Consider the following 6,000-nt stretch of genomic DNA (forward strand, 5'->3'; position numbering starts at 1 on the left):
AGATAGCCCAAACATGTTGGTAAACAAAATCAACTATTTGTTTTCTGAAATAAGGACTAACAGAAGGAGAGGAAGCTGGTGACAAATAACATGCTAATCACAGATCAGGGCCAATAAACCACATGACCTCTACAGAAGAAAGATAAATGTGGCTTGTACCAACAGGTGGATACAAAGAGTCTTATTGGTCACAAAGCTCTGTGAGCTTCTGCTTAGGAGGACAGAGACAGCAAAGATCTAATTTTCTAATCAATTTGACCGAGGGTCTTATCTTCCCTAAGGGAAAATACATCAAGGTGAAAGTTTGGACTTGTGTAAAAATATGACTATTTTTGATGTTGATTTGAGATCTCCACCTAATATTCAGGCAAGACTGCAGTCCGATCTCATGCTTGTCTTGACATATTCTTTGAAGAGGTAGGATATTTTAGAAGTGTAGGACCTTGGAGTTTTTAAAGCAGAAAAATGTGGTGGTAGAAAAAAATTGTTGACATTGGAATTCATGAAACTTCTTTGTATTTACCTCTTACTTCCAGTGCTTCCTTGGACAAGTCAATTTTCCTCTAAGATCCTATCGTTTTCTCATCTGTTTTTTTATAATGACAGTTTTAAGATTATTTAAAAATGTATAAAGTACCTAGTACAGTTTTTAGCCCATAGAAGGTATCATTAAACATCACTTACTATTATCATTGCCTTTGTTTTAATACAAAAGTGATCTCATCTCCAATACAGAATTCTCACACAGTTTCCTAAACCATCTGAAATCTAGTGTTAGCTTGAACATTTATGTAATAAGAACTGTTCAATTGTAGAACAAGCTAGCTGATAAAATAAATGTTTTTTACAATTTTTATCTGTATGCTTTCTGGGGTCACATGGCTATCATTGGGGGACTGGAAAATAGCTCCCCTGGGTGCTCTCAGCTAGACTGGATGTACCCAGCGCTGGTTTTTATGACACAGATTTGCTTGAGGAGCTAAAGTGGGTCTCTGCTCAGTTAACTGTCTCAATAAAAATAATGAAGCTGGAGTCAGATGCAGAAGCAACAAAACCTTGCTCACTACACTACCCAACCACTTAGTTTATGCCAGACATTCCTACAGTTTCAATTGTCTCACAAATTCACTCACCCATAGCCAGGAGGCTTAACTTGATGATTCTTCAATGAGCTTCCTTCCTGTGTTTTAGGTCTCAGACCCTATGCTTTGTGACTTTTCTCTTGTGAAAGCTGGACAGGACACAGATTGCCACATTTCACTTGACTAGATTGGCTCCTAGGTGATTGATGTATGTGAACATCACTTACAGTTCTTGTGGTTTCTTTCAAAGGATCCTGACTTTACACATACCAGCCCCTCCATAGGACAGTGCACTCTTAGCAACTCACCCATGTTCATCACTGCCCCATCCATTTCATAGGAATGAGTCTGTAGACTCACAGCATCTCTTGTATAAAATAGTTTATGATGTTGATAACTATGTATGATCATTCTCACATGTCAGTGTGAACCTGTCCCTCTGACTCAATCTCTAATCCAATTCTTATTGTGACATTAAAGCCAATGCCCTTAGTAAGATAAAAGTCCCAACATCACGATTCAGGGGGAAGACTAGAAATGGAGAAGACTGTCCATGCCTGAAACCACACCACAGACAAAAGGCTGTCCCTGTGTCTGCACAAGAGCATGGCTAAGTGTGGGCTACTTCTGCCCATTGTGAAAAAGCTCAAGGCCATGAAAAAGCTCAAGGTAATTGTTTTAGAACCCTAGACCATGAACAAGTTTAAGGTAATCATTAAGGTCCAGCTAATTCCCCTGCCCAATTTCTTGCTGTTGATACAGTGTCTACCTACTTCACACACATTTCCCTCATATGCTTAGTGGGTAATTATTTCCTGTTAGTAATTTCAGGAATATCACAGTAAATGTCTTGAACTTTCTTCACAATGCCTCTCATTTCCCTGGTCTGGCTAACATATCACTTGCTTCTTCCTTCGCTGGCAGCTCCCCCACTCTGTTCCTTGTTCCAGCTATTTGGCCTAATGCCAAACTAAAACTTCTGTTGTAGGAATCCCATTAACTGAATCTCTAAATCAGACCACACAAGGATGTTATTCAGCAAAATCCCCTTTCCCAGTCTCTAAATATTCTCCCTGCTTTGAAGCAAACTTCTCATCACCAGTTGTATAGATAAACTTCTCTTAAGGGCTAAGAAATGTCTTTTCTAGACTTTCCTTAGCCCAGACTCACATGACTCCGGGAGAGCTGAAATGAGAAGGTATTTGGAAGGTGGTTTGGAAGCATCCTCAGAAGATTTAAAGAACATTACTTGTCTCCCACCCTCAACTATCTGAATGCTGGGCTGAGAGGCTGTTATAACGATGAAACCTATCTTAAATCACCCCCAGAGATTTCAGTAGCTTGCACTGGGTTTATGCCTGGAACCATTTAGGGAATTTCTATGTTCCCTAGGAAATTGAGTATCTAAGCTTTTGTCTTTTGGTTGACCAGATGAGAATATGGAAGTGAAGGCAGAGGCTTTTGTTAAAGAGGCAAGGAAGGAGTATTTGTAGTCTACTCTCTTGGGATTCTTTCTCTATTTTTGTTTTGTTTTGGTTTTAATGCAACACATATTAGTGTTGGCACTATTTATCTAAGGGCACCTAACATTTTAGAGACACTGAGGCTACAGGGACTGTGGGTATCTGATCTGGATCCCTCTCTGTTGCCAATGTGGACCCATTCCCCAAGGATCACAGGACAAGCTTTTTTTCCTGTTCCCCTCAGTGATTATCCCTGGCCCATTCTCTATGTTTACTCCTTCCTGGGACTCCACTATCAGAAAAAGTTTACTGTGTATGTCACAGACTAGCCATTGTCACACAGCTGCAAAGTGACTGGCTTTGTGAGATGTCTTGTCAATATATATATATATATATATATATATCTCGTGCAAGATGTAGCAAGCTGGTAATGGAACTCAGTAGGAAATTACACTCATATGTAGAAGATGTGAAGGCAGTTTCTTACCATATGAAGCGATTTTATTGAGAAGACTTATACATGAAACATTCCCAAACCTCTGTCTCCTGGTGTCCTTTGCTGAGAATCTACATTCATTGTGTTTATCTCAGTAAACTGTGTTGTCAAAGAGCTTCTTTGCATCAAATCCACAATCCAGTTTTCTCTGTGCCTAATTCATTCTTGGCCAGGACTTCCATACACAGTGAATTTATCTGGTATAGCCTCACCACTCATATACTTTACTCCATCGTGCCTCACAAACTTCTTTTAGATCATAAACAAGTGTCTTAAACTCCTCTATCCAGAAAACCAGCCCAGCCATCATTTAAGACTGCAAATTATGGAGGGAGACTTCCAAAAATTGTCTTTGCAAAATTAAGGTCTCTGTCCACAATTTACCGCAGGACTTGGCCTCTTCTTCATCTTTCCAAGTACTCCCCTGGTTATTTTCTCCTCTAACCACACCATATTTAAATGGATCTATCTTTCCTATTGGCAGTTCCCACAACTGGACCAGATTTAAATTCTGGCCAGCTGCATACTATTGATCCTACCTCCTAAGACTCTCTAAGCCAGAAGCATTTGAACTTTAGTGTGCTTCAAAATTACCTGTAGCTCTTATTAAAATACAAGTTGCTAGCCCACATTCCCCAGAATTTCTGATTCAGTTAATTTGGAGCAGAGCCCCCAAATTTGCCTTTCCAATGGCTTCCCAATAAATGCTGATACAGCTGGCTAAGAGATCCCATTTTAAAAACCACTGATCTAAGAAAAAGAATGTTTACATTTTTAAAAAAAATCTCAGTTGGGTTTTTCTCCCCAAGTTGCTATGTGGTCTGTAGTCCTGATGAGTTCCATCAGACAATATAGCTACCACAAACATCTTTAAATAAATCACCTTAAAAACCTAAAGCAGAGCAGGCTTGCAGCAACTTTCTTTTTACAGAAACCTTTCCTGAAACATCTTATTTGTCTACAACTAAAAGTGCCTCCAAGAGGCCTTCAATTCATTACACTCCTATTAGTAAAAGGAAAATAAAAATAAAGGAAGAAATAAACATTCATAATGTCTTTATCATTCCCTCAAACAAGTCAGCAAGTTCTGAGGAAAGTCCTGGGTGGTGCATTCTGTAGAGGCTATGATAGATCTGTGGTATATCAACTTGGGTAGGCTAAACTACATTCCCCAGATTTCCCATTCTGACATGTTTCTAGATGGAGTGGGCCACTAGACCTAGTCTCTAGTGAGCATAAGAAGATGGAAGGGAAGCAGCAGCCATGGTGTATACATGCATGTCCTAACTATTCAAACACTCATACAAGTGCTACTGCAATGGAATTTCGTAGATGTAGTAACACACCCCAATAAGTTGACTTTAAGTTAGGGGAAATTATCCTGAGTGGGCTTTTCTTAACCACTTGGAAGGTCTTAAGGGGGCTTAGGCCTTTCTACAAGGAAGAGAGATTTGTACCGTGGAAAATAGTTTCAGTCCATGCCTGACCATCTGCTTTATGGATTTCAAACTTGCTGGGCCAGGCCAAGCACTGAATAAGCCATTCTCCTGAAATGAGCTATACCTGTATCTGTATCTATCTATATCTATATCTATATATCTATATCTATATCTATATCTATATCTATATCTATCTATCTATATTTATAATCTTACTAGTGATTTTTTTCCTGGTTGAAACTTGGCTGATACAGAAACCAATGTTTATTTCATTGTATTATTGATGTATGTCTTCCAGGAAGGTAGGGTGTTTGGGAAAAGGAAAAGGACAAATTAAATATGTGATTAAAAAGAACATCACACCATGATCTTGGATGAAAGACTTGATACCCTAAAGATGTTTAATCTCTTCAAATAAATCTGTAAATTAGATGTAAGCCCAGTTAAAATTCCAAAAGAAATTCTGTAGAACTTGTCAAACGTTGACATTTATATTGAAAAATAAAAATGTAATAGCCAAGTTTACAGTAGCAATCTGAGGACACTTGTCCTGCTAGATATTAAGAATTATTAAATAACTACTATAAAATAATGAAAAGCCCAGAAACAGACCCACACATTTGTTTAACATTTATTCCATTAATAATCAGAAAGGATAAGATGTACTAATCAGTAGTTAGAGTTGGCTATTAATACATTTTAAAACATAATGAATATGACCATTTCATGACCCATAGACAACAAAATTCTAGATGGATTAAATTCTTAAAATATTGCAGGCTTATATTTTGATGACCCTAGGCATTAAGAACAGTAAGACAAATATATATATATCATAAATGACACTGCAGGAGAGGAAGAAATTCCTTTGTCTTTCAAGATTGTGCTAGCTGAACTAAGACTCAAATCAACATGAGACAAGTTAATAAGAGAAATCAAATTTCATTTTGTGTGTATGGGAAATAGACATGAAATACCAAAGACAGTCAGGAAAAATGAGGTATATGTGTCATCCTGAACTAGAAGAGGATAGTGGTCTGGGACTTAAAAAGCAAAAGAATGCAACAGGAAGATGGAAAGAGTAAATATTTGATAAACAAAGGTTTGCCAGACCATTCAGAAACAGCAGGACATAGAGAAGACTTTGATCAAACAGGCCTGGCTAGATTCCTCCCCATCTACTACACCTAGTTCATATTATTATTTGATTATAATCTACGGTGATAACTCTCCCTGGAGCAGGTCCTCTACCTAAATTCTTTTAAGCAGTTGTGGGGGGAGGTCAAAGTTTCTTCTTGAGTTTTCCAGGCTTTCATCATTTTCATTTCAACATAATCTGCATGCTGAAGTGATACATCTTGGGGGCAGAGAGCCTTGGCTCCTACTAAGCAATTGAGACCCTTCTTTTCATAATTTATGTTAGCACAATATGGAATAATAGAATTCAATAGGTTAGGAGAAAACTACTGAAACAGATAAAAGTGACAATATATTTATAAACTTAAAATAAAAATAACTCT

Source organism: Panthera uncia, chromosome D1, assembly GCF_023721935.1.
Source record: "Panthera uncia isolate 11264 chromosome D1, Puncia_PCG_1.0, whole genome shotgun sequence".
In the NCBI taxonomy this organism is placed as follows: Eukaryota; Metazoa; Chordata; class Mammalia; order Carnivora; family Felidae; genus Panthera; species Panthera uncia.